The following is a 26923-nucleotide window of genomic DNA, read 5'->3' on the forward strand; positions in this document are numbered from 1 at the left end:
AAGACAAGAATGGTACTCACATGTCGAAGAATATTCAGGAATGTTCACAATGTCATACCATGCTACACAGCAGTACTGCATCCATTTTGCATAGGAAATGATGCTTTATTTAAGGCTGATGTGACAAATTAATTTTTCATAAATAAAAACCTTTTCAAAAGGGAAAAAAGAATATAAAAATAAGATAATATAAGATTTTTTTCAAAGAAATGACAACTGAGAGAAGCACAGTGATGTATGTATATGGGAAAGATATAAAATAAATGTCATTTAGCCTGTGCTTGTGGCATGTAGAAAGAAAGATGCTACAACGGCCCATGAAACCCCAGATTCAGTAGTGGCTTTGATGTTTAATGGTGCAGGTAGGAAGGATAAGTAATACCCATCTTAGATGGAAGGATATTGGAGCCTGCCCGACTTATATCACTGCAATAATGATAGGGCCTCATCTGGAAAGTTGGGGTTCATCATGGAGCTGGAGGGTTGGTTGGGCATGACAATCAAAGTTTGCAATGGTAACCCATGTCAGCAGATGTATGGCAGCATATATTCACTGAGAGGGGAGTACAGTCAGCCACTGAGATGATGCAAGAGCTCATGTCACCAACAGAGGTGGGAGTCAAGCCAAAACTGAAACATGGTCTCATTGGTGGGTGCCATCAAAACACAAAACATCCTTGTAAACAACTGGATGATGGTCCCCTTAAACTGAAATATCTCATTAAGGTGACCTGACAGTCAGCAGACATGGGAGCAACAAATCATACAAAAATGAAATGGATGGATTTATTTATTTTATTTTTCCTTCATATTTGTTAACTGGGTAGGTAGATTCCTCAAAAACCATGTGACTTGAGAGATACATTAAAGACAACAAAAATGTAAATAGTACAGTACAGTTTCCGTTATTCAGTATATCAATAACTTTTTGGGTAGTTCTACAAATATAGCTATAAAAAAATAACAACATGATGAAACAGTGGAGATGTGTCCTGTGAAAATAAATATTTAGTTTAGCCATTGTCTCTTGGATACCTGCACTTCTTTTCCTTCTCGACAGTTGCAAGTAGCTTTTCACAAAACAGTGTGAGCGTGCTAACATTTATTAATTTGTAAAGCATGCTGTTTCTGGAAATGGGGGCTATTTTATAAAATGAGATCATTCAAAGTCTGCAGGACACTGGTAGAATTAATGCAAGTTATGTACAAGGACCTAATGATAGAAGTACAAGCAGTGCTCAGACTCACAGAGTGTTTCCCAGTGGGAGTGGGTGTGGATCAGGGTTCAGGTCTGGGCCTACTGTTGTTCATACTGGTGATGGACTACAACAGCAAACACATCAGAGGAGGCAGATCAACAAAGCTGCAGTATGCAGATGATGTGACATTACAGTCAGATTCTGAAAAGGAGCTTAATCAAATGAAGTGGGGAATGGAATGTAAAGCTGAAGGCACACAGGATGGCACTGAGTACAGATAATATCACTGTAATGCCAGCAAGTAGAGGAAATTAGAAAAAGATAAGAAATGAGATAAAAGGGAAAACAGTGTAAAAGGTTAACAGTTTCACATAATCGGAAGGGTATTTGAGGATTAGGTAAATCTGAATGAGGAGCTCAAAGCTAGAATCAGAGGGGCTGCAGCTAACTGGCACAGAATGTCAGGGGTAATATATGACTTAAGGATGGCAAATAAGCTGGAAAGTAAGGTGTACAAAATAGTGGTGCGGAAAGTATTACTGTTTGGTACAGAAACCTGGACAGTACATAAAGGCAGAGCAGTTGAGGAAACTAGATGTGATGGTGATGAAGTGCCTGAGACAAGTGGTAGGATGCATACTGTGGGACAGACAAAGAAATGAGGACATCAGAGCAGCAGCCTGGCTAGCTTCAGTTGCAGAGAAGGTCAAAGAAAACAGATATGGTGGTTAGAACATGTGCAGGAAAGAAGAACAACAATACTATCTGGTAAAGATGCTTGACAGACAGAAAGATGTAATTAAAAATGCTTCACAATGAAATCAAAACAAACATTGTGGTTGTGCCTTCCAAGAACTATTTTGAAATTTTGTCCAGTGGAAATTTACTATAAATAAATAAATCACAAGAGTTGAGCTCTTTTGCTTCACTTTGTTAAGAACTGTTTTGAATTTTAACCATTAAATTCTGATTTTTAGCATTTTTAAGGTGACTGTCTCTTTAACAATGTTTTGGGGAGATGTTCATTTTTCATATGATTTAATTTGCCATGTGATTACATTGGTTATGTCAACTAAAATGGAGTCAATGTAAGTAGCTCTGATGAAGTTCCTCACAGAGCAGCAGAGTAGATAATTGAAGTATGGAGGTCAGGATACGCTGATACAAGTTAAATTATACTAAACTTAAAATCAAGAACTAAGTTAAAAAACAAGAATTTGAGTAAAGTCTGTGTTGATTAAGAAGCATATATTTTAGAAGAACAGTCACTGAATAGGGAAATTGGTGCTGAAGCATCAACTTTGTGTTATGTTACAAGAGAAAGATGAACTAATCAGGTCAATGCAAGAATATAGGCACATGGGATGAAACTGAGTACAGACAAAAATATATCACCAAATGGGGAAATCAGGCAAACTGAAAACTGAGATAGAAGGTAAAATAGTAGAACAAGTTAACAGCTTCAAGTGTCAGTAAGGAGTGTTTGAAGAAAAGGGAAGTCTGAAAGTGGAGGTAAAATGTGGAATCAGAGGGGGTTGCAGACAACTGTCAAAGAGTACCAAGGGTAGTATGTGACAGAAGAATGTGAGAGTGGTTGAAAAGTGATATGTTCAAAAAAGCATTGCAACTAATACTACTAAATGATACTGAACTGGGCAGCGAAAGCAAAGCAGTTGAGGAAGCTTGAGATAATGCAGTTGAAGTGCCTGAGATGGGTGGTAGGATATATACTGCTTGACAGATGGAGAAATAAGGACATCAGAGCAGAAGCTAGAGTAGTCCCATTTGCATAGAAGGTCAAGTAAAACAGATTGCAGAGGTCTGGCTGTATGTGCGAAAAAGCAGAAGTTGATTTGAGAGATACAGAAAGATAGCAATAGTAAATGAGAACGTCCAAAAAAAAGATGGATGGATTGCCTTTGAGAAGACCTGTGGCAGTCAGCTCAGCCATGATTATCAAAGAATACAGGAGAGTACCACTAAATTGAGAGGGATGGTGACAGTTGACGTGACACACAAAGCCCATGTAAAAAAAAAGTGGCAGAAAGGAGGCTTAATTATGATGATGAAAAAGATTAGCAACGAAAATGTTAGATTTGGCAGATTTAGCTAAAATGCAGAAAAAAAGAATAAAGGATTTTAATAAGAAATGCATTTTAACACTACCTATGATATTTTATTGAGCATTTTTTTTTTGCTTTTATGTACTAATGCCACTGAAGCCTAGGTCATGGTCAAAAAGGGTATGTTGACCAGTCCACTCACCCAGTAAACAAATTATAAATAAATAAATGCATACATACCTACATAAAAGTTACTTACAAATAAAACAATGAAAATTGTTTGACATAGCTAGATAGATAAATAGATATTTAAAGTCATTGTCAAAAAATGTGGCTTGGATTCATGGAGAAACAGAGTGCTAGTATTTGAGGAAGTCACTGCTCAGAAAACTAATTAGAGATTTACCATGCAATGTATTGTGAATGCATACTGAGTAAAAGTCCCCATGAGAAAACAGGCTCAGCTGTAGCAGGTTGTATGTTAGTATACTGCAGGAGGAATGCTACAGCAGTGTGAATAGCCAAAGTGACAAATGTGAGAACTAAGGCAGGCTAGCATGGCTGAGTCGGTGTATGCGCCTGTGCATAATGCAATGGCATATAACTACAGCTACTGACTGGCCCCTACAAGCAGCTCTGCACAGATTTGCATAGAAATTGACAGAAACACACAGCAATGTCAACCTTGTTTAGCGTATAGATGGGAGAGGAGGAAAGGAGAAGAGAGAACAGCAAGCAGAGGTGAACACAGAGAAGTAACAGTTAAGTATGAATGGCAGTGAAGAAAGTACAGCCTCTTCTGTAAGTACCACAATAGAAAGGTAGGTTGAGAAGGGGTTGAGGGATGGCTGTGGATGGGATAAAGGGAGAAGGACATGTAGCAGGGCAGACAGTCAAACCTGTTACCCAGACATGGGAAGTATACTGACAGAAGCTGAGAAGGACAGTGGGTGGACACATACATACAGAGCATGGTCAACTGGTGATTGAAAGGACTGGATAATGAAAAGGAGCCGGAAATGAGACATAAGGGAGGAAACACGCTGGAAAGGAAATGAGACATAAGGGAGGAAACATGCTGGAAAGGAAAATGTCGGCTACTAGCTGGCTGGATGCCAGGCCAGCCTAAATGGAATGAAACCCAGGTATTACTCACCTGGTTGGTAAAATGCTATGGGATACTTCCTCCTCCTCATCATCATCATCACTGCATGGCTCCACTCACTGTACCAGAAGCTACTTTGTATTGCCAAAGTGGGCATTCACTTACTGGTACATGTCAGCAGCAACTGGTTTCTGCAGTTTACTTGGTGATACCAGTGGAGACTCCTCCAGTCCACATCCAAGAGTGAAGCCTTCATTCCTCCCACCCCTTTCCTGAAAGACAGACATGGAAAATACCAGTGACAGTCATCCCCCTGCTAAGAGGCAGACCTGACAGTCACTGGTGACCTAGTGTAGAGGCAGCGGCTCACAGAGAATTAGGAGACCATGACCTCTACTCCTCAACTACCACAACTGAACAAGATAGACAACTCCATGAGAAGAAGTTGTCACTCACATATTCTGCAAACAAAACTGTAGCTACACAGTGGACCAGCAAAGAAGTCATACACACACTGCAGCTGGGAGAAGTGCTCCCAAGTCTGAGCAACTGATGATCCTTTTTAGCTTCAGAATGGAGCATGTACTGTGGAGAATACATATGCAACATCATGCATAGTGCAAGACAATGAGAATATCAACAAAATAAATAAGTGCATAGAGTACATGTCTAACCCACTAACTTGAAACTTGGCCTCCCATTATTAGTGCAGGTTGGGATGATATCACCTCAGGTCATCAGAACAAATGTGGCCCTGCTTCCCAGTACACATGATGCTAGCAACATCACTCACCAACTGTTCCACTTCGTGCCACATGCCCACCATCCTCTAAGTACCATTTTGCTGAGTCAACAGGTGCTTCTTAAAGTCGCTGTGTAGGAACAACAATACAATCCTGCTCTTTTGGCATGCCATTCAGGAACCCTGCTTTTCTCACTTGCTGAGGCAGGCATGGCCACTTTCACTTTGATCATTATAGAAGCAGTATATGGTAGATCTGTGAACATGGATACACATTTCTGAATCCCATGTCATGCAGTGCAACACAGCATCAGTATGTTACACGTGTACACATACTATATGCATGAGTATTCAGGTCACATGCTTCACGTCAACCATGGCATGGATGCTTGCGCTGACATGTACGGTTAGTGCATTACATGCTGGCAGCAGATCACAGACAGAGGAACTATATGGCTTTGTTATCATAACTTTGTAATAATTGTCCCCTGTTAGTATAATGTAATGTGTCAGTGCCGTGTTGTACAACACTGCTTTCAACTGCATGACTATGATATAGATGAATTTGAGTAAGTGTTCTGTACACACACAGAGCCATGCATACCTGGTAAGGTGCATCAACAACAATTACAAATCCTGTGTAGGGTATCAGAGAGATTGAAGCAAATGCTATATATATATCTTGGAACCCCATAACACTGGCATGGCACAGTACCATCTGGTCATATGAGGAGGGAGGCCAGGCTGTGAGCATAACCTGGAGATTACATGCCACAAGGGTTGTGAGGTTCCAGAACTATAGGTATAACATAGATACATTTCCTAAAAGGGGAGGTTAAGCTGTGCAGGTGCATTAAGAGGGACAGATCATGATCATATTCATATGCATGCTACAGAGTAGCATACACACCTACTGACTCATGTTTTGTTCTCAGATGCACAGGGACTGGCATGGCCACTTGAGGCAGTCACTACATAGAAAATGTCACTAGCCAGGAGGGTGAAGGGCTACAGCAGGTCCACAGTAACATTGGCATGTACCTCCTACACAACAGTGTGACACAGATGCATTATCAGGAACATATATCGCAGGAACTGGTGCAGAAAGTGAATGCTGTGAGGGGCCAATAATGGGTCCCTACAATTGGTGTAATGAAGGGTTAGAAATGTTCTACTCCATGCAAAGGAAAAGGGGTGGGATACTGCAATAGTAGATCCAACATGAGAGGTGGGTCACCAACACAGAAGCAGTTCATTAAGGTCAAGGAGATTTTGGTGTGAATAGGGGACAATCCCTCATACCGCAAATATGTTTGGATACTACAACACACATCATGTCATGATCTAAATGAAGAATGAATGAAGTTCCATCAACATATCTGTCCCACCAAATATCTCTGGTCTGCAAATGCAACAACCTGCATAACAAGTACACCAACTTCAACTTATCAATATCAATTATTATAAGTAAATATTATTCAATATCAACTTATTCTGTCACAGCATTTTCATGTGCAGCAGTATGCATGCCACAGGGTGGGTATGAAGGCATGAGTGTGAGTGGGCTGACCATAGTGTCATGTGATCATGCTTTCACAGCTTACACTTGCAGAGCATTCAGTACAACAGGACAACATAAGCCTGAAGTCAGCAGGACACCTGTGGCTGTTGCTGCTGATGGCAACCTGAAAATAGCATGACCCAATTACACAGTGGCCCAGACTGTTCACCAACTTACACCGTTGCAGGTACACCTGAGGAGATACAAACTAAGAACACAGCTACACCAATTCATGAGAGATATCCTGTACCTGAGAGTCACATACAAGCTTCACCTGTATCCCCAGCCAACACAGCACCTTACATCTGCACCACCTCTAAGGTGAACGAACCAATCCCAGGGGAGCTAGACATGGGGGCTGTGACTCAAGACTGTGCTTGATATGGGTTCAATACACAGCATTAGCAAGATGATTATAAATATCCAGTAGATATAACGGCAATTCAAGAAGTGCAAGCCCTTCTTATTAATTTACTGCAGGTCTTCTCGACCTGGTGAGACCTTGACAACAAAATGTGTGCAATCTATTGCTCCTTGGACCGCAAGGTAATGGGCATTGTCATAAAAGGCTGTCATGATGTTTGTTGTCTCCCCTGCTATCCTATGGATCCAGATATGATTCTTTGCATGTTACAGCATAAAGTTGAGGAATTGGTTTAGGATTTGTGAGGCAGCAACAGTCTGCCAACTAAATTTGCAAGAGATGATAAAATGATGCTGAAAATTTGAGCACTCTGTCTATGGAACCTAGGTTCTTAAATTAACGCTCTGCTAGTTCCTGTATCATGTTTGGTGCTGACGAATTGACCTTTGAAAAACAGACTTGTTAAGCAAGTAACCAAAATTTGTTGCAACACAAAGGAAAGTTCATCCATCCTTCATCCATATAAAAAAATGTTTAAATACAAAGTAAAAAATATGGTTATTATACACAGTGTCCCAAGGAAAATTGCACTGACTATTTTTAAGTGTTTGCAACTATTTATCATACAAGAATTTACACGTCCTTATATTTTAAGTGCATGTCATTTGTTTTTGGTGCACTGCACTTTTGTTTGTTAATTTGTAAAGTATTGGGATACTACTTAAATGCAGAGAGGTGGGTTGGTTTTCATTCGGATGAAGTCCTGTACTAACTTACCTGTTAAAGGATGGAAGCACTTAACCTACAATACATTTTCTGGCACTTGGTTACTTGCTTCATGAGTGAGTTTTTGCATGGTTAATCCCCTCTGCACCACCGATTTCTGTGGTTTTGGTTATTTAGTAGTGGCAATTTGACACCTTGTTTGTGGATCCTTATTTTAATGTTATAGACTTTTCGTATACCTTGCTGACACTGCTACTACCACCATTTTTATTATAAGCAGTTTTGCTGCTTGCTCTCACTTAACCTTCACCAGACTTGGATGAACTTTAGAATAACCGTTTGTCTACTTGAAATGCTCATTTTTCTCTCTCTCTCTCTCTCAATGGCACTTTTCTTGGTTCCCAACCACCATTCTTGACATTCAGTGATTATTGCTATGTCCTTCTGCTAAGCCTGTTCAGGTGACTTCAGCTAGCGGCTGCTAGTTGACAAATTTTTCATGGCTAGTTGGTGATACTAAGTGACTACAGCTGACAGCATGTTTTCTTGCCTTGCAGAGTCCAGGTGACTTGATAACTGACCATTGACGCAGAATATGTAGTATTGTTAAGAAGAACTGGCCCATACTGTTGGCTGATGATGATATTAAGGATTTGGTTGGACCAAGTCCATCTTTTAGGTTCAAGAATAAACGGACCTTGAAAAGGGAGTTATGTTTCACTGTAGGGCACGGTAAGCCTGTGATACAGTTAGATAGGATGGGCACTTACCCATGTAGGAGGTCTAAAGCCTGTGGTTCTATTGCTGATGAGAATATTTTTATACATCCAGTTAATCAGTTTAGGTCTGAACCCAAGTTTTATGCAGATTTTACATCTTCTCATCTAGTTTATCGGGCCCAGTGTAAAGATTGTCTATGTTTCTATGTAGGGAAGACTGAACATTCTTTCAAAGAACGTATTTTAGAACATCTGGGCTATATTCGAAGGAGGGACTCCACTAGTGTGCTCTATAAACATATGTGCGATAATATTGGACATAGGTTTGTGTTTTTAGTTTTACAAATTATTGGGACTGATAAGAGAGGGGGAGATTTAGGAAATAAATTGGAATTTGCTAAGACTGAGTGGATAGTTAGATTTATGGGACATAGAGCACCGGGTTTGAATGCATGTATACCTTTAAACCCTTTACTGAAGGCGCGTCCTTTAAATCATTGAAGTCTTTAATTTGATTATTGCTTTATTGAGTGTCTTATTTAAATTGTTGGTTTGCAGTTCTTGTTTTATGGTCTGATGAAGTGCAGTGTATCTGGATGAAAGCGCTTACCTCTCTTTTAATAAATTAATGATGTTAAGCCATGCTTGGCTGCCTTATTTTCTATTTTTACTTGATCTCATTTATGCCTGCAAATCCTGGTATTTTGTGACGTTATGTTTCTCTGTATATAAGACTCTATAGTTACTCAGTATAGCAATTTCAATGACCATTGCTACTTGTGCCTTTTTTCATTTTCATGGACTACTATGTCTGGTTTTCTTGCATCCCTTTTTTGAACTGTTAGTAATGAGTGGTAACGTGACACAAATTACATCATTCCGTACAATACTTTATGGTTCATGTTTGCAGTATTTCTCAGCTAATTCAATATTGTAGTTTTTATACAATCTTAAATGCAACAGTCTTGTCACATTATTATGCCTTTCAGTATACAGGTCCTCTGCCATGAGTGTATCACACCCAGCAACAAGATGTGTGACTGTTTCCAGTTCTTTTCTACAGAACCTGCATTTCTCTGTTTCTTCCAAATGTTCAATGGGCTTTGTAAATGAGTGTGTCTGTAGCCTTTCTCCTGTGCCACCATTACCGTATTAACCTTTCATCTTAAGGTTTCAATTCACTTCTTGTTAACCATTCCTCCTACATCAAATCTCGGTCAACATGATCTTGTTCCAGCTCTCTCTACTTGTCATCATATTTATGGATTTTTCAGGGTTTTTTTTCTCATCTGATTGTTTATCTTATATTCTTTATTTTGTTGTTTGGCACATTCAGTTGCTGTCTGATTTTTGTCTACTTCTGGTTTCATTTCCATTCTGCTTTACATTGAAACACTTATGCTAAACTTAGCAAGGGTGTCATCTTAAACTTTTTTCCTCGTGTTGTATAATATTTCACTATGTTTGAATCTGGTGAGGTCTGTAGATATGCATGCAGTCCCACAACTGCAGATGTAATCAGTTTAGAGGAGGCCCATACTTCCTTCAGAGAGAGTTGGTATACACTGATTTTTATATATCATTTGATAATTATAAAGAATTTATCCTGTTTTCTAGTCCAATTGATCCAGTACTTTTTTGTGGTCAGTTGATCACCCCAAGACCATATTAGAACAGGAGGAGCAAACTTGTTTATAGCCTGGACTTTATTCCTACATGTCAAGGCAGTTTTCAGTATTAGTTTTAGTCTTCGAAAGTATTCTTTACTGAGTTTTATTCTTAATTGTTCATGTTTTATTGCCAATCCTGCATCTATTCCCAAATATTTATATATTCTCTCCTGCTCGAGTTCGTTTATACACCATTTTTGCCCCAGATTGCTATATTATTGATGCTACGGTTTTACTTTTTTACATGTTGCTTTTTTTTGCATTTATCAAGACCAAATTATGAATTATGAATAAATTTTAACCACATACAGTTGTGTTTTCAACTCCTCATCTGACAAACTACAGTCTTAAGTTGTTCACAAAAAGTAAATGAGATGTCTTTAAAAAAGATTAGTTCCTGGAAATCCAAATTATAACAATAAAATAATCAATTAAGTAAATTATATAATGGGTTAAGGGCAAGACAAAACAACAGCAGGTACAAAGAATCACCCTAAAATATACCCCTTTGAATTTGTATCCCTGGGATGATAATTGCCCTCTGTCATGCCTGTCTAGTACCTTAGAAGTCATAGTCAGACGTTCTGCATTTGCCAGTATTGCTTTGGAGAACCAAGGTTTTGTTTCATTGTTCATGTGTTGCATCGTACTCTGCAGATTTTGCTGTTATCTGCAAGTCCTGTTTATGTTTGGGCTCAGAATCTTTTAGGTGTGACTATACCTAGCCATGTTGTTGGTTTACTTTGTAGGAGAATTGCAATTTTATTGGGACTATATAAAACTATTTTTGTTGTTGGTATTACATGTAACTGCCATTTTCTCCTACTGATTTGATGTTATTCTGTTTTTTTTTCATAGTTGTGTGTTTTAATTTGACTATTCTGTGGTTGTTTATTCAGTACTGTACCTATTCCAGAACATATTGAAACTCTCCGGTCATTGCAGTGCAACAGGCTTGGAGTGGATGTGTTTCAAGGGCAGTGCTCTGCCCTTATTCCCTGGCTGTGTTTGCATTATGTAGGCTAGGATTTCCTAATGCCTCATGAGTTGAAACAAACTGTAGGTCATGGTCGGATCTAATTTATTTTCATACCTTGGAAGCATAAATGTCATTGTGGTATGATAACTAGGAATTCTTTCCCTCAAAACATGCCTGGGGCTGTATTGTGTAATGCAAGATCCATTAGGAATAAACCAGGCATTATAGCTAATATGGCTGGTTGTAAACACCCTGCATTAATCACAGACATCTGGTTGGATGGGAATACAGGCCATACCTTTAGCATTTGTGTTCCTCTGGGTTTCAAGGTTATCCGTAGCATCAGGAGTGGCTGTTTTGGTTGTTTATCACATCAGGATTGACTGTTTTGGTGGGTATAGTGGTAGGGGAGTGGCCATTTGTTTTTCTGTTAGCTTGAAGATAACTGGTTTGAACATGTACAGATAGTAAAAGCAAATTTAAAGATTACTCTTGGTACAGTGCTCACCAGCTTATCTGGTTGGATGAGATTCTGCAACAGCTGGCAAATCTTCTTACCTGCCTTGTCACTGAGAAGGCTAGATCTAAGTGAATTTAATGCATGAGTGGATGATAAGAGCTATGAACTTGCCATACATCTCCTGATCTTAATGGATCACTATGCCATTACTCATTTTTTTCCGCTAAGGGCTTTATTTGGACTTTGTCTTCCAGCATGGGTTACAAATACTCTCCTGGTCTGATTAATTTTTTAGTACACTTCAACCAGGGTCTTGCCCCTAAGTCAATCCCTCTGCATGTGGTATTCAAATAGTGTCCTCATGACTAGGATTCTTATTCTCTCTCTCCTCGTCTTAATTTATCTTGGATTCTCAGTACTGATAGTCCATATGGACTTGATATGGCTTTTAATAAAGATATACCCAGTGCACTACATTCAATGCCCCAGTGAGTGTCCACCTCTAACCTGTGCCTGTTCATGATCTATAGTTTGGCCATGAACTAAAGTCTCTGAGGGATGGGGATTTTAGAGAGCAAGTGGAGAGAGATGCACCTGTTTGTTGACAAGTTTATTCTCAATGAGCATTATGCTTGGTACCAGGCTAAAGTCTCTAAAACAAATACATTTTCTCTTAAATGAGATCTTAACAAGTAATTGATTGGCTTCACTTTTTCAGGTGGCCAGTAGACTGTGCAACCCCATATCTGCCTTACACCCATACACATTTTTTTTCTGATGCTGAATGTGATGTGTCTTAATTCTTTGCTGATAAGATCAGGAGCTCCATCTTGAAATGAGCATGTTCATATGCCTGAGTGAGGTAAATTGGACTGATGTTGGACCAAATTTGTATATATTGATTGTGACTTTCACAAAGATATGTCTTTTGCTATACATTCAGATGGTTGTGGTTTGGACCTAGGACCCATGAGACTGATCACATCCTACCTCATGACCCTTGGCTCATTAAGTGACCATAGTGTTCACTCATGTTTGAGGATGGGAAATTCACATCTTAGAGAAAGTGATAGCATCAGTACTTAAAAAAACAACTTTGGATTCAAACATTCTGTAAAATTACAAACCTTTCTCATGCATTTTCTTTATTGGGAAAGTTACTTAGGAAGTAGTTTAAGAACAGCTTTATTCCTGTTTAACTCCTGGTTAAGAACAGCTTTACTCCTGGCTACATTACTTGACTGCAGACATAACAAATAAGTAAGCATGGATAGAAAATGAGGCATGCTCAAACCTGGATTCTGGTAGAACTGAAGGAACAGGAAGGCCACAGCTGGAGTGAAGGGGGGAATGTATATACTAGATGTGATACCCCAACTCTGCTGGTACACAGGAATAAAGGCCTGACTGCAATCCAGGAGGCCCAAGTTCAGCTAGCAGCTGAGGCTGCTACTGGGGAGGAGAAAACAATGATTAAATCTGTTACATTTAACAGTTAATTTCTCATGAACTATTAGATATCTGTCAGTCTGGCTATAGATTTAGCTCACTCAAGCCTAAAATGCCTGTTTGTATTCTTGCAGTTCACACCCATACAATCTTATGGCATCCAGAAATTTTTTGAGTCGGGCTTCTTTAACTAAGTGACTTACCAGCTGATAATAGGAAGTATTAAAAGGGGCAAAGAGTTATTAACAAAATGGCACTAAGATTGTTAGTCTAGGATGTCCTGCAGTGGAGAAATTAATCTTTGCTTGGCTCTTATTATTCATATTTTCATATTTGTGTTCATATTTTTATAACTGAGAGACCTACATGTTATTGAGGTGTAGTCGCCTTACAGTAACATGTTGTCCTGTTTGATTCTCAGCTAGAGCGTCTTCTGTGTGGAGGCATGCATGAATGGGCGTACCTTCATTGAAGGTTGTGCATCAAGGCTGGTAACTTGGCACGTAAAAATCTACTGCCAATCATTAGCAGACCGGAGTTCTGTTGTGGCGACCCCTAACCGGGAAAAGCCGAAAGACACAACAACATGATGTAAAACACCAATGTGGGAGACAGGATAATTCACTGTCAGTGATGTTTTATATCATGCTATACTGAAATATTGCTAGCAGTTTGCTAGTAATTATGAAAGTAAGCAATATTCATTTATTTATTTATTTGTTGGTCTTTGCTGACCAGGAAAAGTCTGACTGGATAAAACCCATTTTCAGTGGAGGCCCAGGGTAAAAAGCTCCACATTTAAGTTACACATGATCCACATCTATAGTTGCAGGGTAAAAACATCTATGCATGAGCTTATTTACATGACTTTTAAATATTTCTTACATGAACGTAGCATTTTAATACAAAAAAAAAACAAGAGAGAAATTAACACAAATTGGCTAATTATTCAATACAAAAATAAAATATAATAACAGGTAATGTATTTATAGGATGATGGTTGCAGGGAAAGATCAGACTTGGGCTTTTTTGAGTTTAGCATTAATTTACAGACAGACAAGTATTACTGTAGCTTAAAAACTGATGATCAGACAGATATGAAAGGAAAAATCATGGAATGAGCAGAAGGATAAATGGACAGCGGAGGAATAGAAGTTCATGGTGGGATGTGAGAGGAAGAGGAAGAGTAAGAGTTTAGGTAAATACAGTCATACGGGGATGGGTGATAAGGTACAAAATGATTGGGAAGCAAAGTGGCTGTAAGATTTGGAGAAAAGTACTCTGAGTAAGGCAAGCCAGGTCAGCCAGAAGAACAGAGTTGTCTTTGGTGTATGTGTTGTTTAAATAAAGTTTTGAAACTATTTAAGTTTTCTGTACATTGTAACTGTGTGCAGATGCCATTACAGAGTTTTGAATGTCTTACTAATACATAGAGTTTACTGCTAGCATGAAGGTCTATAGTGAAAGAATAGTACAGTACAGTATTTTGAAACTCTGGCCATTTGTCTGGAGAGTACAATAGGTTGTGGGCAATGATTAGTTGTGAGTATGTCAACTGGTTTGAGCGTTCAAGCCAGTTTAATAGTTTTTATCAAGACAGTGGTGCATTTTATAAGTTTGGTTGTTGCAAATTTTGCTGTTTTAGAGTAGCAGGAGGTTAATTTAGTGTTATATATAGAGTTATTTGTAAAAAGAATAGGGGAAGCATGTAATTGAGAAGGAAGGAAGTATGCTGTTGCTTGATCTGTCAGATAGTGTCTGGCCCTCTAGAGGAAAATCAAGTTTTTGGTGAGTTTTCTTGATGGAATGAAGTATGTGGTGATCGGATTTGAGGTTATCATCTATTATTACTCATTATACATTACTGTTGTGTAAAATACAACAGCAGTCACATCATTGAGTTTGCAGATGATACTACATTTGTGGGCCTCATCAAAGGGGAGGATGAAAGAGCTTACAGAGATGAGGTCTGCTCATTGACTGATTGGTGTGCTAAGAAGAACCCTGACCTGAATATCAATAAAACAAAAGTGATCACTATAGACGTCAGGAAAAGGTCAACAACACACTCAGCACTCAATTTAAATGGTGAAGAGGTGGAAAGGGTCAAATCTACAAAGTATTTGGGGGTTGCACATTTCAGAGGATCTCTCTTGGACTGTGAACACTGAGCAGTTGGTCAAAAAAGCACACCAACGTCTCCACTTTCTCAGAAGGCTCAAAATAGCATAGCTCCAAGCTACTGTTCTCAACACATTCTACAGAGGAGCAGTTGAGCGCATTCTCACTAGTAGCTTCACAGTTTGGTTTGGGAACAGTACAATAGCAGAAAGAAAGAAGTTGTGGAAAAAATCATGGGCACCAACTTACTATCAATCCAGGATCTCTTTGCAGCAAGAAGTATTAAATGTGCATCCAAACTAATTCATGACCCCTCTCACCATGCACTTGGCTGGTTTACACAACTGTCTTCATGCAAGAGATGTCAGAGTGTCCACTGCAGGACACCAGATACTTAAACAGCTTCTGCCCAACAGTGTTGAGACTGATAAACTATGATACCAGACTCTGATTATTTAGTCAGTAATCATTCACAGCTGAAAAATGTGCAATATATATTTTTTTATTCTTTGATGTACCATTATATTTTCTTATTCATGTGCAATTGCCTGCTGTTACATACATACAAATGTTTCAAGCACAGGCATTAAAGCCCTTCTAGCTTGCCAATATGCCAAAAACACTTGTTCCCATAATAAATGTCCAGGCTGTTCTTAAAAATATCTAAACTAGTACTTGCTTTAATGTAATTTGGTAGTCTGTTCCAAGCATCAGCTACTATGTCAGAGAACCAGTTAGTACACTTCTCATTCCTATAGAATCTTCTACATAGGTTATCTGACGATTCTCTAGTACTTTTTGATAATCCCAAACATTCCCAGAGGTGGTTGTCCCTAAATGCCCTATATACCTGAATAAGATATCCTCTTAAATATCTGTAAGCGACACTGTACAAGTTCAGATATTTTAGTATTGCATAATAACTTGGATTTTCACATCCATGGATGCCTTTAGTATATTTCCACTGTACTCTTTCTAGTTTACTCATGCTTGTTTTCCTATAGAGTTTCCATATTGTTATTCCATACTCAAGTTTGGGTCTAATGTAACTAACAAACAATGACTTCATTATGTTTGATTTCCTAGACTTTATAAATCTTTTTATACAACCTATAGTTCTATAACTATCATTAGCCAATTGGTTGATATGATTACAAAAACTCATAGCTGAATCTACCCATATACCCAGGTCGTTAAATGAGTCTACAGTTTCAATCACTGTGTGCCATATTAAATATTCACCTTTCAGTTTATGTCTCCCAAATCCCATATGCTTAGTTTTTGATGAATTTATCAATATATTATTCTCTTTTTCCCAAATAGTCAATTTAGTAAAATTATTTTGCAGACATGTCTTATCTGTAACACTTGTAATCAGTTTACCCAATTTCAGGTCGTCAGCATATAGACTATAGAACACCTTAGATGAAAATGTAAGGTCTGAAAGATACAATCTAAACAAGTAAGGGTCTAGTGCATTGCCCTGTGGGACACCTTGACTGTAACCAAGGATTTCACCTGTCCAGTTGGTGTGTAATACTTGCCATGTCCTATGTGTAAGCCATGCATCTATCCATCTTATCAACAGTACATCAATACCTAGTTGTACTAATTTATTGATCAGTGTTTTGTGCATGACCCTGTCAAATGCTGAAGTTAAATCTACATAAATCACATCACAGCACAATTTTTCATTCATAGCTGTTATTATATTGTTATAGAACATCATGTTACAGGTGGTAATAGATCTATTTTTAACATATGCATGCTGATATATGGTCTCAAGTCCCAACCTATCCAGTTCTGACAATAACTTATCCAATATTACCTTCTCCATTATTTTTCTACAACATGAAAGTAGAGTTAAGGGTCTATATGATTCTGGGTTTGTCCTACTCCCTTTCCCTTAAAGACAGGTTTAATAAGTGCATGTCTCCAATCTTGAGGAATCTCCCCATATTTATATGACCTAGTGAATAATAGATGTAATGGCAGTGTAAGTTCTTGTCTTGCTTAAGTGTTCTCAGGTTACTGTTACTTATTCTGTCTCCTCCCTGTGCTTTGTTTGGATCCGGTTTGCACAGTTCTTTTTCAATATAATCTAATGTGATTCCAGTATCTGAGGTTACCTGGATGTTACTAGGACAACTTACCACCCCTTTTGTGGAGCCAAACTGTTTTGCATAAGATTTTGTAAATATATCTATAATCTGTTGTGTCTGAGAATAAATTTTAGAATCTGTACACAGTTTATCAATTTGTGTATCTTTACTCCTTCCAAATCTTATGTATCTATAAAAAGGTTTCCTATTATGCTCAATATCTTCATATAAATTTTCTTCAAATTTTTCTCGATCTTGTCTAACACTGTGCTTAATCTGTTTGCCCGGCTAGTTTATTTCAGTTTTGTAAGTTATAGTTCGACCTCTCTTCCATTCCTTCTATTTTTTGTCTCTCGCCTTAATCAGGTATATTGTTCTTATGGAAATATACCACCCGATGTTGCATGCCTGATGTTAAACTTTTTTTTTTTTTACTTTTTACACTCAAACAATTTCTCTTTCAAAACTTTTCACATTCCATCTGCAGTTTTTCCACTGAACACCTCACTCCAGTTAGTTTTATATGGTAACTGTTTTGCTTCCCTATAATCTGTAATTAACCTTCTGTGCATTGGCTTAGAGTTCAGTTTGGCAGAATTATATAGCAACAAATTAACCTTTATGACCCCATGATCACTGCACATCAATGGTGGTAAAACTTGACTTGAAGTTACAGTAATTTCTTTGGGAACACAAACAATATCTAGTATATTCCATCCCCTGGTAGTTTTTTTTTTTTACAATCTGAAGCATTTGTTGTTCCTGAATATACTCTGTGAATAATTTCTTTACTAACATTGTTGAACCAATATTATTCCAGTCTGTTTCTGGTAAATTTAAGTTCCCAGCTAATATGATTCTTCCGTCCTGTGTTTCATGCAAGAAATGTATGAATTCCTCTAGGTCATCTGCACTTGACGTTGGTGGTCTGTACATTCCAACAATTGTTATATGTTCCAGGGTTGTCTTTATTGTTACAGTTACACAGTCTATATTATTGGTATTATCATTGAACATGTAATAATCACAAGTCTCATAGCTATCTTTAATCTCTATCATAACACCTCCACCTGATTTTTTGTTAGAATGTCTGTTACAGTAAAAACATTTATACCCTGACAGAACTGGTTTCCAGTCATTGTTCTTTAACCATGTTTCACAAACTATAACAACATCAATCTAGTGGGAACGTAGCAAATGTTCTAATAAAAACACTGTATTAATGCTCCTAGCATTAACAACCATCAGAGATGCATCAAATGTTGCTATCTGTGAACTGTTACATATTTGACCTGGCAAAAATCCTGGCAAGTGTTTGTCAAATATTGCAAAATATCTGCTGCAAAAATTATCTTCCCTGATCTAGACAAATGCAGACCATCCTGTCTGAACACGTGTGCCCAAAAGAAGGCTTGGATGCTCTATACATTTCCATTTTTTAAAACAGGACATTTTTCCATGTAGGTGTTTATCCAAAAAATCTTTTCATTCGCAGTGACCTGACTATCCTTTCTATAGGTTTGTGAAAAATATGTCCTAACACCAGTACAAGCTATACTATTTAGGAGGGCTGTCGGTTCCCGACTAACAGTCAGCGAATCTTTGTTGGTGACATCATTTGTACCAACATGAATAAAAACAGATCCATACTTCCTTACATTAAGGTGTTCCAAGGCTTGTTTCACATCTTCTATTTTTGCTCCTGGCAAGCATAACACTACTCAATACTAAAAATAACTAAACAAACTTCACTAAAAACAAAATTGAAGACAAAACACTCCAAGCCATAGCGTATAAGTAAACGTTTTCATTTACTAGTATAAGCAAACTTCTTCAGATGATTAAACAAAACCAAATGAGTTCTTAAATAACACAAATTAAATGACATCATCAAACCAAACTTCAAATCCTACCTCCATTTAAAACGACAACCATAAAAATAGCTGCCTTAACTTGTTTGAACTAAATATTACCTATCCTTACACACATATACTATTATAAAAAACTTTTTAAATATATATATATACATATATATATATATATATATATATATATATATATATATATATACACACAAATACATACAAGTCATAACTGACTATTAGACAGACTTTACAAGCAAATACTTATTTATACATCTCATAAAATTATTATTATATACATAAACAGATATACATTTTAAATAACAAAATAGCCACTCCAATCCAGAAAAAAAAGGGACCAAGGTATTAATACCCTGCTGAAAATATTGTAAATATGTGAGAGTATTAATAATATTATTAAAAATAATAATAATAATGAAAAGATGACTAGAGACTTACCTAACAAGAGATTTTAACTTGAGAGTGCACTTAATAAACTGTTATTAAGTCCTGGGGGGGTATGCTTATTAAGTCTCAACTGTCATGCTAATTCCTTTTCATCTAATTTCAAAGATGTTGGGCCCCCCCTATCATTATCCACTATTTTATCAATGACAAGGAACAGAAAATTATGAGAAGGGATAGCCTTAACATGCACCATTACTGAGATCTATATTGATTAAGAACTGGTGCTTCCTGCATGAGGATGCCACCATTAGGGATAAGGTGGTGAGTTACTAAAAGTAATTTTCAGAAGAGGCTGGAATCTGAAGGCACTTCTTGAAAATTGTAGGCCTCCTGAACATTCCATACATTATGCTATGATGAAATGTGGAGACGTTGGATGTGTAAATATATTAATACCACTAATTCCTTTATTGTGGGTAACCAATGTTATCGTATTAAAGGGAAATTTAACTGTGAATCAAGGGGTATTGTGTACCTGAGCACTTGCCAGAATTGTTCAGCCTTTTATGTTGGCAGGACAGAGAGGCCCTTGAAGAATTGGATTTATGAGCATGTTTACAATATAAATAAATTGAATTTAAATAATGATCTGGCTAGGTGTGTTAAGGCTAACCCTTCTCATAATTTTCTGTTCCTTATCATTGAGACTTAATGCTCATACCACCCCAGGACTTAATGACAGTTTATCTATTAAGTGCACTCTCAAGTTAAAATCTCTTGTTAGGTAAGTCTCTAGTCAACTTTTCATTATTATTATTTTTAATAATATTATTAATACTCTCACATATTTACAATATTTTCAGCAGGGTATTAATACCTTGGTCCCTCTTTTTTCTGGATTGGAGTGGCTATTTTGTTATTTAAAATGTATATCTGTTTATGTATATAATAATAATTTTATGAGATGTATAAATAAGTATTTGCTTGTAAAGTCTATCTAATAGTCGGTTATGACTTGTATGTATTTGTGTGTGTGTATATATATATATATATATATATATATATATATATATATTTAAAAAGTTTTTTATAATAGTATATGTGTGTAAGGATAGATAATATTTAGTTCTAACAAGTTAAGGCAGCTATTTTTATGGTTGCCATTTTAAATGAGGTAGGGTTTGAAGTTTGGTTTGATGATGTCATTTAATTTGTGTTATTTAAGAACTCATTTGATTTTGTTTAATTGTCTGAAGAAGTTTGCTTATACTAGTAAACAAAAACGCTTACTAATAACACTACTCGATGTTCATTATCATCTCTGCAAATATAAGTATCAGTTCCACTAATAACTGAATCTCCAATTACAATAATATCTTTGCTGACCATCTCTGAAGAATCTTCAGCATCTCAGTCAATTCTGCTCTATCAATTGCTACAAAGGATAGATCTTCATCACTATTAGTCTTATTAATCCCATTGTTTTCAATGCGTATTAAATTCTCATCCAGCTGGCATTGTAAATCCACAGCTTGAGCCATGTAGTCAACATCTATCTTTCTCTTCTTTTTTTCTTACAGTAATGTGTAATGTTCTTCAATCCTTCCACGTTCAGTTTTGATTTCTTCCTTTTCACCTGCTCCTTGCCTCTTTTTTCCACTTTTTCCATTGAAAAGGTGATGTCTTTTTCTGTAGACTGAGGGTTTTCTGATAGACAGATATCTTCATTCCCTGTCACCAGTGTGTTACATAACAAAGCAGAATCCTTTTTACTACGTATTCTCTTTCCTTTACAGTCATTAGTCAGTTTCTTTTTCTTCCTTGTTTATTGAGAACTTCTTCCTTTCTTTCTTTTTTGTTTCCTTCTAAACAAACCAGATCCTCAGATTGCTGAGTACTTGCATCCACAATTCCATACTTCTCAGGGGCCTCATCATCTTTCATAGGAGTTGAATGTTCTTTGCAGAAAATAGATGCATAATTTCCTAAATCTGTTCTATTTGTTCTATGCCTAACATTATTTAGTTCATCAGTCCAGTCATTAATATATAATACAACAGTTCTCCAAGCCATGCCAACTGCACATGTGCAATCATCATCATTAAGTCTAGATTTACTTCTAACAATGGTAAGCAAATCATTCAACTTTTGACACAAGGAACACAGATCACCAGTGTTATCAGCTGTTACCTTTAAATATGCATAGCATTTATTACACTGTACAAGATACTTGTGCATTAGCAAATCGTTAATTGCATACTCATTTAAGGAATCCATATTCAGCTTTAATTCAATAAAATATTGCAAAGGAAAAAAAAATACACAAAGTCAGTAGCAAAGAATTTAAAGGAACTTAAATCAACTTCTATGACAAAAAGTATGCCAGCAATATCCAACTAAATAATAAAATACAATAAAGTTGTTCTAACCATACAAGTTCTTCCAGCCAGACAGTCACTATAGCTCGCAGTCACACCTCCTTTTAACAGTAAAAATAAATAAAACTTCTCTTACCAGTCAACTCCACAACAAATCACATCCCAAGACAGGATTGGTTTGATATGCTCAGAATTTTCCTCTCTGCGGTCTGTGCAAATTTGTAGCTGTCTAGGCCCCTTCTGGTGGCTAGAGCTTGCCTGTCCAAAAGCTATCCATTTCTCACAACCAAAAGTGAAACTAAAGATAAAACAACAAAATATGAATCAAAGTAAAGCTTGTTAATAGGCAGTCTCTTCCTACCTACAACCAGTTAAAAATAGTGATAACAAATGCAATATAAATTAAAATAAAACTGCTCTTACTAGTCAACTCCACAACAAATCACAAACCAAGACAGGATTGTTTTGATATGCTCAGAATTTTGCTGTTTGTCTGATGCAGCTGAACAAAGGATGACAATCTTAACTTGCGCAATCCTACTCTATCATGCTGCTATGTATAGTATTCGTATGACTGCCTGGGGGGGGACTTGTATGTTTTTGCTGTTATTACTGGTTTATGTATCCTTCTGTGGGTCTTGTACTGAATATCTTTTTTAAATTGAAATGTTACACTGTTGTTCTTGTTATTCTTGCTTCCTATGTACTCTCTGGTGAGTTGATACTCGAAATTACATTTAGGCTGCACTTTTGTAGATCTAAATGACAATAAAGTTTACTTTGACTTTGACTTTGATTATAGTTTTTTCTTATGATACAATTTAGCATATGTTTTTATATTTATATAAATATCTCAGTAAACATGCACCTATAAAGGTATTTCTTGTTGTCATGTGAAAACTTATGTCTGGTTAACAAAAATGTGCTTAAAATATGTCTGAGTTATATAGTTTTCAAGATATGAACATTTGTTCATAAAATCTCACAAACATAATTCGGGGTTGTATGCAATACAGCACATCACAATATTTATGGGAAAGACTATGCACCTATTGTCACTGTAAAGAATACTTCTAACTGACAATATTACAATTTGTACAGTTTTAATAGCTTTTATTGTTCACAAAATATTTGCATTTGTCTATCTTATACTTTTTAACTTAATTTTTAAGAAAATGCTGTGGAAGGCAAGATATGTGTAGGCTGTTAGAATTGTGACATTCCACACTACATAGGTGTTAATGAGTTAAGCTGAACACACATACAACTGTGGTAACAGTTGTGAATGATCTGATGGCTGTGGGTCAGAGGAACTATTCTATCCAGATCCTACTTGATCTTTCTGCCATCTTTGATATGGTGGATCATGAGATCTCAGTTCTGTGCTCAAACTACTCATGGTGTCATTAGCATAGTTCAGATCCTATCTTTTGAACTAAACTCGGGATGTAATGCCTGGCTTAATTTCATCATGCACATACACATCGGCATGTGGTGTACAGAAGTTCTCCATCTTCGCTCCTTTATTATTCACTGAATACATGGGAAATCATTATGAAGATGTGTATCCCTTTTTCAGTCTTATGGTGAAGACACACACACACACACACACACACACACACACACATATATATATATATATATATATATATATATATATATATATATATATATATATATATATACACACATACAGCTTTCCTTCTCTCCAAGTTCAGTGCCAGAGTTTACCACGCTAAAACACTGTTTGTAGTCTAGTTTTGACTTCACATTCTCAAATGGACTAAAACTTAACTCAAACAAGATTGAGGATTACTAATGCATGCAACAGTCTGGCCTTCAAATATCCCACTGTAATTGCCGATGACCAACTATGGTAATAATCAGTAAGAATTTGTGGCACAGGTTCATAATCTGTACATAATTCATGATGACAGCTGCTATAAAAACATCCATCATAGGAAATACCACCATGATTAAAAATTTTTACTTAGGTTGGATCTCATAACAGTAGTAAATGCACTAGCATTGCCATGCTTGCAGAAATGCAATGCTCTGTACCTCGGGCCTTCAGATAGTGGTTTATTGCACTTGCAGAAGGTTGATCATTCTACTGCTAGACTGATTACTTCTTCTTTTGGCTGCTCCTGTTAGGGGTCACCACAGTGGATCATCTGTTTCCATGCCTTCCTGTCCTCTGCATCTTGCTCTGTTACACCAAGCACCTGCATGTCCTTTCTCACCACATCCATGAACCTTATCTTAGGTCTTTCTCTTTTCCTGTTACCTGGCAACGTCATCCTTAGCATCTTTTTCCCAATATACTCTGCATCCCTCCTCAGCACATGTCCAAACCAATGTAATCTTGCCTCTCTGGCTTTGTCTCAAAACCTTCCAACCTAGGCTGACCCTCTAATATACTTATTCCTAATCCTGTCTACCCTTGTCACACCCAGTGCAAATCTTAACATCTTTAATTCTGCCACATCCAGCTCTGACTCCTTCCTTTTTGTCAATGCTACTGTCTCCAACCCATATAACATAGCTGGTCTCACTACCCTCTTGTAGTAGACCTTCCCTTTCACTCTTACTGGTGCTCGTCCATCTGTCACAAATCACTCCTGACACTCTTCTCCACCCATTCCACCCTGCCTGTACTCTCTTCTTCACTTCTCTTCCACATTCACCATTACTCTGAACTATTGCTCCCAAGTATTTAAACTCATCCACCTTCACCACCTCTACTCCCTGCATCCTCACCATTCCTCTATCCTCCCTCTCATTCACACAAATATATTCTGTCTTAGTCCTGCTGACCTTCATTCCTCTTTTCTCTAGAGCATATCTCCACCTCTCCAGGGTCTCCTGCACCTGTTCTCTACTCTCACTACAGATCACAATGTCATCTGCAAACATCATAGTCCACGGGGACTCCTGTCTGATCTCGTCTGTTAACCTGTCCATCACCATTGCAAATAAGAAAGGGCTCAGAGCTGATCCTTGATGTAATCCCACCTCCACCTTAAACACATCTGTCACTCCCATTGCAGACCTCACCGCTGTCACACTACCCTCGTACATATCCTGTACCACTCTTACATACTTCTCTGACACTCCCGACTTCCTCATACAATACCACAACTCCTCTCTAGGCACCCTGTCATATGCTTTCTCTAAGTCCACAAAGACACAATGCAACTCCTTCTGATCTTCTCTGTACTTCTCCATCAACACTCTCAGAGCAAACATTGCAATTGTAGTGCTCTTTCCTGGCATGAAACCATACTGCTAATCACTAATCATCATCTCCCTTCGTAACCTAGATTCCACTACTCTTTCCCATAACTTCATGCTCTGACTGATCAGTTTAATCCCTCTGTAGTTACTACAGCTCTGCACATCACCCTTATTCTTAAAAATCAATACCAAAACACTTTTTCTCTATTCCTCAGGCATCCTCTCACTTTCCAAGATTTCATTAAACAATCTAGTTAAAAACTCCACTGCCATTTCACCCAAACACCTCCATGCTTCCACAGGTATGTCATCTGGACCAACAGCCTTTTCATTCTTCATCCTCTTCATAGCTATCCTTACTTCCTCCTTGCTAATCCACTACACTTCATGATTCACTATCCGCACATCATCCAACCTTCTCTCCCTCTCTTCATTCATCAGCCCCTCAAAGTACTCTCTCCATCTGCTCAACACACTCTCCTTGCTTGTGAGTACGTTTCCCTCATTATCCTCTATCACCCTTACCTGCTGCACATCTTTCCTAGCTCGGTCCCTCTGTCTAGCCAATCGGTACAGGTACTTTTCTCCCTCCTTAGTGTCCAACCTTTCATACAACTCTTCATACGCCTTATCCTTAGCCTTCACCACCTCTGTCTTTGCCATGCACCTCATCTCCTTATACTCCTGTCTACTTTCTTCCTGTCTCTGACAATCCCACTTCTTCTTCACCACCCTCTCTGTATACTCTCCTGTATTTCTTCTCCTCCTTCCTCTTTCCAGATATCGCACCAAGCACCTTCCTAGCAATCTCCCTTACTAGCTCTGCTGTAGGTAACCCAGTTGTTTGGTAACTCTTCACTGCCACCCAGTGCCTGTCTTAACTCTTCCCTGAACTCCTCCTCACAATTACCCTTTTTCAATTTCCACCATTTGATCCTCGGTGCTGCCCTCACACTCATCCTCCTCTTCTTGATCACCAATGTCATTCTACAAACCACCATTCTATGCTAACTAACTACACTTTCCCCTGCCACCACTTTACAGTCTCCAATCTCCTTCAGACTGGCCCTTCTACATAAGATATAATCCACCTGTGTGCATCTTCCCCTACTCTTGTATGTCACCCTATGCTCCTCCCTCTTGTTAAAATACGTATTCACCACAGCCATGCCCATCTGCTAGACTGATTACTGATGTCCCCATAAAAAGTCTCACCACTCCAGTTCTTCAGGATCTCTGCTAGTTGACAGCTGTTCTCATTTGCCCTTAGACAATGGGCAAACAATAAACTATCACCCTGATTTGAGAATGAATATTCTCCAACAGGGTGTTAATGTACAGGTAAAGCTTGATAAAACACAACTTTGCTGCTTCAAAGCAATGTATTAAGCTGACTTGATGCAGAGACAGAAAAAAAGCAAATGGCTGCCACTTTTTGTGCTTCACAAATGTGGCTTTGCTTTTAGTGAGTGTACAATGAGAAAGAAGGTAAATTTAAAAAAAAACTGCAAAAATAAGACTTGCCATTTTACTTAAACATCATTAAGCATTTAAAAAGCCATGTTAAGTGGGGTGAAAAAATAAATAATAATTCTGTGAGACTCTGTCTTTATAAGAGAGACAGACAGAAAGAGTAAGCAAGTGAGAGACAGAGAAGGAGAGCAAACTACCTCTCCAGAACTCAGATTCAAAGAGGCTTTTTATCAACACGCGTTGTCTGAACAATAAGAAGTTTGAAACCATCTTAAGCTATTTAGCAGAAAATAAAGGAGGCAAAT

The sequence above is a fragment of the Protopterus annectens genome, chromosome 9.part0, assembly GCF_019279795.1.
Source record: "Protopterus annectens isolate FY-2018-M chromosome 9.part0, PAN1.0, whole genome shotgun sequence".
NCBI classification, from domain to species: Eukaryota; Metazoa; Chordata; order Ceratodontiformes; family Protopteridae; genus Protopterus; species Protopterus annectens.